Source organism: Phyllostomus hastatus, unplaced genomic scaffold (genome assembly GCF_019186645.2).
Source record: "Phyllostomus hastatus isolate PE091 unplaced genomic scaffold, TTU_PhHast_1.1 phas_scaffold_60, whole genome shotgun sequence".
Lineage (NCBI taxonomy): Eukaryota > Metazoa > Chordata > Mammalia > Chiroptera > Phyllostomidae > Phyllostomus > Phyllostomus hastatus.
In genome coordinates, this window is record NW_025334038.1 from 823670 (window position 1) to 836216 (window position 12547).

The 12547-nt window shown below is 40.1% G+C and overlaps 2 pseudogenes; both read left to right on the forward strand.

Moving 5' to 3' along the window:
• Nucleotides 1-2720: 2720 nt before the first annotated feature.
• On the forward strand, nucleotides 2721-3446 carry LOC123810474 (annotated as a pseudogene).
• Nucleotides 3447-10312: 6866 nt separating this feature from the next.
• LOC123810437 lies at nucleotides 10313-11672 on the forward strand (annotated as a pseudogene).
• The last annotated feature ends 875 nt before the right edge of the window (nucleotides 11673-12547 follow it).

Sequence of the window (12547 nt, forward strand, 5' to 3'; positions counted from 1 at the left end):
TTTACTAATTTTAGAGAGAAATGGAGAGAGAGAAAGGGAGAGAGAGAGAGGGAGCGAGAGAGATCTATTTGTTGTCACTGGAGATCAAACACACAACCTGAGTATATATGCCCTGACCAGGGATTGAACCCTCAATATTTTGGTGTATGGGATGATCCTCCAACCAACTGAGCCACATGGCCAGGGCTAATATTTTTTATCTACCTTGGTTTTCATTCATTTGATGATAAGATGCCTTGTTGCAATTTTTAAAAATATATTTTATTGATTATGCTATTACAGTTGTCCCATTTTCCCCCTTCATTCCCCTCCACCCTGCACACCCTCTCCCACCCACATTCCCCCCCTTTAGTTCATATCCATGTGTCATAAGTTCTTTAGCTTCTACATTTCCCATACTATTCTTGCCCTCCCCCTGTCCATTTTCTACCTACCATCCATGTTACTTATTCTCTGTACCTTTCCCCCCTCTCTACTGATCTCCATTTCTGTGGTTCTGTTCCTGTTCTAGTTGTTTGCTTAGTTTGTTTTTGTTTTTGTTTTTGTTTTAGGTGTGGTTGTTAATAATTGTGAGTTTGCTGTCATTTTACTATACATGTTTTTTTATCTTCTTTTTCTTAGATAAGTCCCTTTAACATTTCATATAATAAGGGCTTGGTGATAATGAACTCCTTTAACTTGACCTTATCTGAGAAGCACTTCATCTGCCTTTCCATTCTAAATGAAAGCTTTGCTGGGTAGAGCAATCCTGGATGTAGATCCTTGTCTTTCATGACTTGGAATACTTCTTTCCAGCCCCTCCTTGCCTATAAGGCCTCTTTTGAGAATTCAGCTGACAGTATGATGGGAATTCCTTTGTAGGTAACTGTTTCCTTATCTCTTGCTGCTTCTAGGAATCTCTCCTTCATTTTAATCTTGACTAATGTAATTTTGATGTGCCTTGGTGTGTTCCTTCTTGGGTCCAACTTCTTTGGGACTCTCTGAGCTTCCTGGAAGTCTATTTTCTTTGCCATAGTTGGGAAGTTCTCCTTTATTATTTGTTCAAATAACTTTTCCACTTGTTGTTCCTCCTCTTCCCCTTCTGGTACCCCTGTAATTTGGATGTTGGAATGTTTAAAGATGTCCTGGAGGTTCCTAAGCTTCTCCTGATTTTTCTGAATTCATATTTCTCCATTCTTTTCTGTTTGGTTGTTTCTTTCTTCCTTCTGGTCCACTCCATTGATTTGAATTCCAATTTTCTTCTCATCACTATTGGCTCATTGTGCATATTCCGTCATCTCTCTTATCATAGCCTTCATTTGTTCATCTAATTTGTGACCAGATTCAACCAATTCTGTGAGCATCCTGATCACCAGTGCTTTGAACTGTGCATCTGATAGGTTGGCTATCTCTTCGTCACTTAGTTATATTTGCTCTGAGGCTTTGATCTGTTCTTCCGTTTGGGCCTTTTTAATGAGCCTGTTCTGTAGTGAGGGGCAGAGCGTTAGGTGTTCTCCAGGGCAGGTCAACCGGTTGCTGGGTTGTGACGCTGTATGTGGGGGAGGGGTCCAAAAGGGAACGATGGAGCTTGCTCTTCTCTCTGTCGGATTTCAGTCCCTTCTGCCACTTCCCCCAAGCAAAATGGGTCTTCCTGGTGCTGATTCCCATGTGGGTGGGCTTGTCTATGCTCCAGGACCCTGTGGGCCTCTCCAACGAACTCTTCTGTGAGGCTGGGAGTCTCTCCCTGTGCCTCAACTCCCACAAGTGTTTTCAATCAGTGTTTGAGGCTTAATTTCCCGGCACTGGGACCCTGGGCTGCATGGTCTTTCTGGCTCCCCAGTTTCATCTGGATTTTCTTGTGGATGAATGTGGGGCCACCCAGTCAGCCAGTTGCCTTGCACGCAGTGCCTCGCTTCACAATCGCCACCTCACTGCGTCTGCCTGTTGCCACCCTGTGCCCAGGGTCTGCCAGCTGCCACCTGCACACCCAGGGTCTACCCACTATCATCTTGAGTGCCCAGGATGCCTTGTGCACCCAGTGTCACCACTTTTTGTGCCTTGGCCGCTCTCCGCCTGGCCGCCCAACTCTGCCTTTCCTACAGGTTGAATGAATGAATGTGTCTATTTTAACTCCTTGGTTGTCCAACTTCCATGCAGTTCAATTATCCATCAGTTCTGGTTGTTATTTTGTTTCTAAATTGTTGTTGTCCTTATTTGGGTTGTGCAAGGAGGCACAGTGTGTCTACCTATGCCTCCGTCTTGGCTGGAAGTCGCAATTTTTTGTTATTTATTCTATATGGGTTTGCTGACCTTCTTGAATCTGTAAATGTGTCCTTCACCAACTTTGAGAAAATGTTGGCCATTATTTCTTTAAATATGTTTACTGCCCAATTTTATTTCTCTTATTTTTCTCGGACCCCAAATCCAAGTGTGTTAGGGTTTTTAAATATTGTTTACAGGTCCCTGAGCTTGTGTTCATTCTGTTGCCAATGTTTTTTCTTTCTCTCTTTCAGATTGGTTCTATTTGTTTGATTTCTCTCCAAGCTCATTGATGCTTCTGACATTTACCATCTGATTTACTGAGTAAATCCAGTAAATTTTTATTTCAGATGTTATGTTTTTAGTTAAGATTTTCAATTGTTCTTTGGTCTGTCCTTGGAGCAGGAGGAAAGACAGGATTTTGAAGAGTCCCCTGTCCTATTATTTTCTTTCTCTTTCCCTGTTCCTGCCCCTGAGCAGCTATGGCAGAACTGTCAGTGGCCACTCAGTCCCCAAGCATCTCCTTGTTGTCCTTGGGGCTGAGCCCTCTGCACTCTGCAGCAGCAGTGGGGTATGGGGGTAGCCCAGAAGTCTTCCCTGCCCTGGGGGCAAAGAGCTGTGGCACCTGCTGTGCAGTGCAGTATCTATCTTCTGGTTATCCAGTGAGATGTGCAGGAGACTAGATTTGTCTTTGGCACCACGCTGATCGTGCTGCTTTCCCTGGCAGCTCTAAGTGTCATCAGCCGGGTTTCTTACCTTATCCTGACTCTTTCTCTGTCACCATCAGCTTCATGTCTACAAGTCTGTCCTCCAAGCTGTACAAAAGTCAGAAGAAGGCCATCCATTCAAGGCCTACCTGGATGTAGACATTACTCTGTCCTAGAAGCTTTCCCAAATGACCTGAGTACTTCCCTGGTGCACACTAACAGGGCCCTGAAACTCATTTTTTGTCTCTTTCTGGTAGAAGATCTTGTTGACTCCTTGAAGTTGTTGTCTTCATGTGGCTGATGGCCCATGTTAGTGCCATTTTCAATGAAATCAGCCTTCTAATTCTTGCTAAACTGCTCATTTTCAGTGTTCCAGTTGTTTATGAGAAGTACAAAACCCAGATTGATCATTACATTGGCATTGCCCATGATCAGACTAAGTCGATTGTTGAAGAGATCCAGGCAAAACTACCTGTAATCACAAAGAAAAGGGCAGAATAAATACATGGAAACCAGAAGTGCCGCAGTTACTTAAACACCACTCAACAGTTATAATGTTGTTACTTGTACTATTGAGACAAGATAGTAAGAAACTAGGAAAATTCCTTGGCAAGTGGAATAGGAAAACTTAAGACAGACAGTTGAACCTAATGGCCGAGCAACTTACAGCCAGGTGCAGGTGGTCACATGGGCAGAAAGCCCCAGTGCCTGGAGAGACAGAACTGGGAAAACAAGGAGCTCACCCCCAGAGTAGCCTCTCCTCCCCTGGCCTTTCCTCCTTGGAGATAACATCTAGGCCTCAGTTGTATTTCAGCTCCATGCCCAGAAAAGCAGCAAAAAAAGTAGGCAACTCCAGCACTGACTGCAATGACTAAAGACCCCCCCATCCCTGCCACCCTGCTATTGACGAATCAGAGGAGACCAAGACCCTAAAAGGGCACACCTGGAGAACTGATGAATATTCTGCTGAATTCTTCCCCTGAGACCTCCCCTAAGATTCCTGCCTGTAAGAAACAGATAAAAGCTTCAAGGAAAAGGGCCTGCCAGTACTGTGCTCTCCCTGTGGGGAGCAGCCAGTGCCATTTCCTCTCCTTTCTTCTCCCCACCCTGCACACTTTTCTTCACAGGCACCTGCCTCGGAAATTCTAAGGCAATGGGCAGTTGGGAATTTGTCTCTGGCTTATCCCCTGAACCTATCTCTAAGGCCCCTTTTCTTTGACTTTCCAGTGAGCTAAGGCAACCAGCCTAGGCTCTCCTGTTGCTTCTTCCATGCTAAGCTCTTCCTGCCACCCTCAGCAGGCCCATTCTCTCCCTTGAGAAGATACTAATAAAACACTTGCTCATCCACTTCTGCCTCACTCATCTGTAATTCTTTACTGGACAGTGAGAAGAACTAAGCTTCCAGTACCACTATGAAGGAAAGTGCTCAGAGTCAGCTTGAGCTTTCATTCCAAGGACTGTTTGTTTGTTTGTTTGTTTGTTTGTTTTTAAATTTGATGTTCCCCTCCTTTCCCTTTACCTGCAGTATCAAGCACAAGAATTACTGGACTAAAAAATGAAGTGATATATCAGAACCTGGAAGAATAAAGACAGAATCAGTTGAATGGATAAATCAATAGCTTAATAGTGGTGGAGCTCATAATGTGTAGCTTGAAAGGGGAAAGATTGGAGCATAAAGGAGAAAAATAAAAATAAAATGCATCTGTTGAGTTCTTCTATTTAGTTTTCAAAGCTATGTAATTTTCTTATGTAGCTCCCCATCATAATTTTTCCCTTATTTTTAAAGAAATAATGATTAACTTAAGAAGAGATTATCTGGGAACAAGAATAGGATTCCTTCCTATGGGATTGTGTTTTTTTTGTAACCCTTGAGTCCATCTTCCTGCCCTACAATGTAAGCAGTTACTCCTCATATTCTTTTTCTTTGCTTATAGATTTAACTTTCAACTCTATGAGTAACTTATAGATAATAGCAATATCCTGATTCCCAGAATGCCATCTGATAGCCAAGAATGGAAATAGAAAGTGGGACTGAAGAGGGAATCAGCAGGAGCAATGCTGTGAGCACTGCTCCCTCCCACTCATCTCTAGGAAAGGAAAAGTTCCACCAGTCCGGACACTAGTTCCAGGCTTTAGTTTGAGAACTCACTCCTGAATATGCTTTCCTCCCTCTTTCCTACCCACCTCACCTCAAGTTTAATAAATATGGTCATACCTTTTTTAAAGTATACTTTATTGATTATGCTATTACAGTTGTCCCATTCTTTTTTCTCCCCTTTTTCCCAGTATCCTCATTCCCTCCAGCATTTCACCCCTTAGTTCATGTCCATAGGTTGTACATGTAAGTCCTTTGGCTTCTCCATTTTCTGTACTGTACGTAACCTCCCACTATCTATTTTATACCTACTAGTTATGCTTCTTATTCCCTGTACCATTTCCCCCATGCTCTGCCTTCCCTTTCCCAGCTGATAACCCTCCATATGATCTCCATTTCTATGGTTCTGTTCCTGTTCTAGCTGTTTGCTTAGTTTGGTTTGGTTTTTGGTTTGGGTTTGTTTGTTTGTTTGTTTGTTTGTTTGTTTGTTTAGGTTCAGTTGTTGATAGTTGTGAATTTGTTGTTATTTTACTGTTCATAGTTTTGATCTTCTTTTTCTTAGATAAATCCCCTTAACATTTATATAATAAGGACTTGGTGATGAACTCCTATAACCTGATCTTATCTTGGAAGCACTTTATCTGCCCTCCCATTCTAAAGGATAGCTTTGCTGGATAGAGTAATCTTGGACGTAGGTGCTTGCTTTTTATGACTTTGAATACTTCTTTTCAGCCCCTTCTTGCTTGTAATATTTCTGTTGAGAAACCAGCTGATAATCTTATGGGAACTCCCTTGTAGGTAATTCTCTTCTTTTCTCTCGCTGCTTTTGAGATTTTCTCTTTATCTTTAGTCTCTGTCAATTTAATTATGGTATGTCTTGGTGTGGCACTTTTTGAGTCCATCCAATTTGAGACTTTCTGAGCTTCCTGGGCTTGTATGTCTACTTCCTTCACCAGATTGGAGAAGTTTTCTTTCATTATTTTTTCAAATAAGTTTTCAGTTTCTTGCTATTCCTCTTCTCCTTCTGGCACCCCTATGATTCAGATATTGGGATTTTTACCAATGTCCTGGAGGTTCCTAAGCCTGTCCTCATTTTTTGAATTCTTGTTTCTTCATTCTGCTCTGGTTGAATGTTTCTTTCTTCCTTCTGTTCCAAATTGTTGATTTGAGTCCCAGTTTCCTTCCCTTCACTGTTGGTTCCCTGTACATTTTCCTTTATTTCACTTTTCATAGCCTTCACTTTTTCCTCTATTTTGCAACCATATTCACCCATTTCTGTGAGCATCCTGATTATCAGTGTTTTGAACTCTGCATCAGATAGGTTGTCTATCTCTTCATTGCTTAGTTATTTTTCTGGAGTTTTGACCTGTTCTTTCATTTGGGCCATATATCTTTGTCTCGGCACACCTGTTACATTGTAAGTTGCGGAGGCTTAGGTGTTCGCCAGGGCAGGGCAACACACTTCACACCATTGTAGCACTGTATGTGGGGGAGTCATCAGAGAGGGAACTATGCTGCTTGCTTGCTTCTCACTTCACTTTCAGTCACTTCTCCACTTCCTGCAAGTGACTGCCCCCTTCCAGTTGCTGCCCTGGTGTTGATTCCCTGGGTAGGCTTGTGTGTGTTCTAGCACTCTGTGGTACCTTCAAACAGACTCTCTTGAGAGAGTCTGTTTCCTCTGCACATGAAACCACCACAGATTTTTACAGCTAGAGGTTATGAGGAAGGCTTAGACAGGGAACAATGCAGCTTGCTTGGCACTCACCCTGCTTTCAGTCACATCCCTGCTTCCTACAAGTGAATTGTGGTGCTTTCCTGGTGCTGATTCCTGGGTGGTAGGGTTTGTTTACATTTAGGACACTGTGGGCCCCTCCAAGAGACTCTTCTTAAAGACTGACAGTTTCTTCCACTGCTGCAACTCTCACAGGTTTTTACAGCCAAAGTTTCTGAGGCTTTATTTCCCAACTCTGGAACCCTGGGTTGTGTGGTCTGTCTCACTCTCCACTTGTTCCTCCCAGTTTATCTGCAATCAAATGTGGGACCTCCTGGTACACTTGCCACTGCCTTACCCACGTGGTCTGCCAGGCACTGCCTTGCCATGTGTCCTCTCAGCCCCGGCTGCCCGACTCCACCCCTTCTCCCAGTCTGGATGAGTGTTTCTTCTCTAACTTCTTGGTTGTTGGACTTCCATACAGTTCAATTTTCTGGCAGTTCTGGTTGTGTTTTTTATTTTTGAATTAGGTGTTATCCTTCTTTTGGTTGTGCAAGGAGGCAAAGCATATCTACCTACTCCTCTGTCTTGTTTTTTTTTATTTATTTTCTTTTTTCCATAGATTTTCTCTCATTCATCTTTTTAATTTTTTTAGTTTATTGTATTTTAGAGAGAGAGAAAGAGATAAACACCAATTTGTTGTTCCATTTATTTATGCATTCATTGGTTGCTTCTTACATGTGCCCTGACCAGGGATCAATCCTGAAACATTGACATATAGAGACAATGCTCTAACTGAGCAATCTGGCCAGAGCTTCTACTATTCATTTTCAATTTTAGTTAATGTGGTATATAACACTTGTTGATTTTCTTATGTTGAACCACCTTTGGGATTCCAAGAATAAATTCCATTTTTCATGGTGAATAATCCCTTTAATATGCTATTGAGTTTGGTTTACCAGTATTTTGTTGGGGATTTTGCATCATATTCCTTATTCATAAGGAATATTGGTTTGTTTTTTCTTATAATGTTTATGTCTGGCTTTGATATCATGGCCTTATAGGATGAGTTAGAAAGTGTTCCCTCCTCTTTAGTTCTTTCAAAGAGTTGAGAAAGATTGGTGTTCTGTTCTTCTCTAAGTGTTTGGTAGTATTCAACAGTGAAGTCATCTGGTCCTGAGAGTTTGTTCATTAAAATGTTTTGATTAATGATTCAATCTCCTTACAAGGTATAGGTCTATTCTGATTTTCTCTATGATTCAGTCTGAGTAGGTTGTGTTTCTCAGAATTTGTCTTTTTCATCTAGATAACTCAATTTGAGGAACATTAAATTGTTCATGTACTCTCCTGAAATTCTTTTCATTTCTGTAAAACTAGTAGTAGTGTTCCTCTCTCATTTTAAATTTTAGTTATTTGACTTTACTCTTTTTTATTTTTTGTCAATCTAGCTAAAACTTTGTTAATTTTGTTGGTAATTTTGAGGAATCAACTTTTGGTTTCATTGATTTTTATTGTTTCTATTCTCTATTTTATCTCTAGTCTGATTTTTATTATTTCCTTCTTTCTGCCCATTTTAGCTTTATTTTGTTCTTCTTTTCAACTTCCTTAAGGTTTAAAGTTACATTGTTGATTTGAGATTTTTTATAATTAATGTAAGCATTTTCCGTCATAGATTTCCCTCTCAGCACTGCTTTTACTGCATCCCCTAAGTTTTGGTATGTTGTGTTTTCATTTTCATTTGTCTCAAGGTATTTTCTATGGAGATTCTCTGTTTGTTTGTAGTTGATTGCTTACAGGTGAAGTCTACCAAATATTTAAATAATAATTAGTACCTCTTCTCTTCAAACTATTTTAAAAACCAAAAATTAACATTTTCAAACTCATATTCTGAGGCCAGCATTAATCCAATAACAAAACTAAACAAAGACACAACAAAGGAAATGATTTACAGGCCAATATCCCTAACAAACACAGATGCCACAAATTCTTAACAAAATAATAGAAAACTGAATTTCTCAGTATGTTCAAAGAATTATACATTATAATTAAGCAGGAATCATACCAAAGATACACACCTGGTTCAAAATCTTTTAAAACCTTAAGGTGACTTACAAATCAACAAAATTAAGAATTACAGTCATGTGATTATTTAAAAAGATGCAGAAAAAGCATTTGGCAAAATTCAATATCAATTTATGATTTAAAAAACTCTCAACAAAACAATATACAGTGAGAATCCCTTAACTTGATAATGGCTATATAGGGTAAGCCCACAGATACTATTGTATTCAATTGTGGAAAAAAGGAAACTTTTTTTAAAAGGTCAAATAAAATAAAAAAATGGAGTTCCAGCCAAGATGAAGGTGTAGGTAGATACACTGTGTCTCATTGCACAATGAAAAGAAGGACAACAACAAATTTAAAATAAAAAAAAAACTGTATGGAAGTCCACCAACCAAAGAGTTAAAGAAGAAACATTCATCCAGATTGGTATGAGGGGCGGAGATGGGCAACTGGGGAGGAGAGGACTTGAGGCAAGGTGGGTGGCTGGAGGACCAGGTGGGCAAGGCGGTGGCTGGTTGATGGGGCAAGGCAGTGGCTAGCAGAGCAGATAATTGCACATTTGAGTGTGGATCAACTGGGTGGAACAACTGGGTTTGAGACAGACTGCACAACCCAGGGTTCCAGTGTGGTGAAGTAAAGCCCCAAAACCTCTGACTAGAAAAACCTGTGGGGTTTGCAGTGGTTGGAGAAACTCCCACCCACTGCACTCCCACAGGAGAGTTCATTAGAGAGACCCACAGGAAAAAAAAAAGATACTTTCTAATTTCTTTTTTGATTTCCTCTTTATCCATTGGCTGTTTCAGAATTTGTTGTTTAATTTAACATATTTGTGAATTTTCTGGTTTTCCTTCTACTGTTCATTTCTAGTTTTATTTCATTGTGATTAAATACAATGCTTTTTATGATTTCAATCTTTTAAATCAAGATTTCTATGACTTACCATGTTCCATCTGAAGAATGCTGTGGGTGATCTTGAGAAAATTTTGTCTTCTGCTGTTGTTGAGAAGGTTTTTTAAATATATCTACCAGATCCAATTAGCCTAAAGAGATATTTAAGTCCTTGATTTCCTAATTTATCTTTCACCTGGTTGTTCAATTCATACTGAAAGTGAAATTTTGAAGTATCTTATTGTTATTTTAGAGCTATTTCTTCCTTCAAAACTGTCAATTTTTTGTTTACTTTTTTCTCAATTACAGTTAACATTAAATATTATATTAGTTTCAGGAATGTTTTCTTCATATACTTAGGAACTCTAATATTTAGTGCATGATTGATATGTTTTTAATTATTATATGTTTATAATTATTATACCCTCTTGCTGTAGTTCACCTTTTATTACTATATAATGTCCTTCTTTCTCTCTTGTAAACTTATTTTAATTTAAAGTATATTTTGGGCAGGTTCTCTTACAACAACTGCCTAAGAGGCACACTGTAAGAAGCAACAACTGCTCTTCTTCCTCTCACCATCTGCTCTGCAGCCGCAAAGCAACGACCATGTGAGAGTACATCTCCATTCACATTGGCCAGGCTGGTGTCCAGATCTGCAGTGCCTCCTGGGAACTCTACTGCCTGGAACATGGCATCCATCCCAATGGCCAGATGCTAAATGACAAGACTATTCGGTGGTAAGATGACTCCTTCAACACCTACTTCAGTGAGACAGGCACTGGCAGTCATGTGCCCAGCACAGTATTTGTAGACTTGGAACCCACAGTCATTGATAAAGTTCGCACTGGTACCTACTGCCAGCTCTTCCACCTTGAGCAGCTGATCATAGACAAGGACTATGCTGCCAATAACTATGCTTGTGCACACTACACCATTGGCAAAGAGATCATTGACCTTCTCCTGGACTGAATTCGGAAACTGGCTGACCAGTGCACAGGTCTTTAGGGCTTCTTGGTTTTCCACAGCTTTGGTAGGGGAACTGGTTATAGGTTCACCTCCCTGCTGATGGAGCATCTCTCTGTTGATTATGGGAAGAATTCCAAGCTGGAGTTCTCCATTTACCCAGTACCCCAGGTTTCCACAGCTGTAGTTGGGCCCTACAATTCCGTCCTCACCACCCATACCATCCTGGAATCCTGGAGCACTCTGATTGTGCCTTCATGGTTGACAATGAGGTCATCTATGACATTTATCATGGAAACCTCAATATCAAGCACCCAGCCTACACTAACCTTAATAGGTTGATAGTTCAAATTGTATCCTCCATCACTGCTTCCCTCAGGTTTGATTGATCCCTGAATGTCAATCTGATCAAATTCCAGACCAACTTGGTGTCCTATCTCCATATCCACTTCCCTCTGGCTCATATGCCCCTGTCATCTCTGCTGAGAAAGCCTACCATGAACATCTTTCTGTAGCAGAGATCATCAATGAGTGCTTTGAACCAGCAAACTAGATGGTGAAATGTGATCCTCACCATGGTAAATACATGGCTAGCTGCCTATTGTACCATGGCAACATGGTTCCCAAAGATGTCAATGCTGCCAATGCCACCATCAAGACCAAGAGTACCATCCAGTTTGTGGACTGGTGCCCCACTGGCTTCAAAATTGGCATGAATTACCAGCCTCCCACTGTGGTGCCTGGTGGAGACCTGGCCGAAGTACAAGAGGTGTGCATGCTGAGCAACACCACAGCTATTGCTGAGACCTTGGCTCACCTGGACCACAAATTTGACCTAATGTATGTCAAGCATTCCTTTGCCCACTGGTATGTGGGTGAGGGCATGGAGGAAGGAGAGTTTTCTGAGGCCCATGAGGACATGGTTTTCCTAGAGAAGGATTATGAGGAGGTTAGGGTGGATTCTGTTGAAGGAGAGGGTGAAGAAGAAGGAGAGAAGTACTAAAGTTAAAATGTCACAATGGTGCTGCTTTTACAAGGAAGCTTATTCTGTTTTAAACGTCAGTTAAGTTATATGTAGCAGTGTATACTCATATACAATTACTGGCCTGTGCTTTAAAACATGATGCTTTGTTATAGACCAAACCAGTCCATTTCTCTGATGGGTTTGAATAAAGTATTCCCTGTCTTAAATGAAAAAAAAAAGTGTATTTTGCCTGATGTTAGTATAGCCAACCTGCTCTCTTTTGGTTACTATTTGTAAGGAATATATTTTTCTATCTTTTCATTTTCAACCTGTATGTGTTACTAAATCTAAAGTGAGTCTTTTGTAGACAGTGTATAGTTAGATCCTATTTGTTTTTTCAGCTTTATTGAGGTATAATTAACAAATATAATTGTAAAATATTTAAAGTGTACATCATGGTGATTTGCTTTAAGTACACATTGTAAAAGGATTCCTCCAATCTAGTTAATTAATACATTCATCACCACTCATATTTAACTTTTTTTGTGAGAACATTTAAATTCTACTTTCTTGGCAAATTTATATTATATCATACAGTGTTATCAACTATAGTCATGTTTATCATTAGATCTTCAGATCTTATTCATTTCATAGCTGAAACTGTTTTTTAAACCATTTTGTTTGTGATTTTAGTTCATTTACCTTCATAATAATTACTCATAAGAAAGACCTTACTGTTGCTATTTTGTTATTTGTTTGCTGTAGACCTTATAGATATTTGTCCTTCATTTCCTCCATTACTATCTTTCTTAGTTGATTTTTGTAGTTACGTGTTTGACCTTCTTTTTATTTATATTTTCTTTGCAGTTTCATGGGGATTGCATATAACATCCTAAAGTTATAACAATTTACTT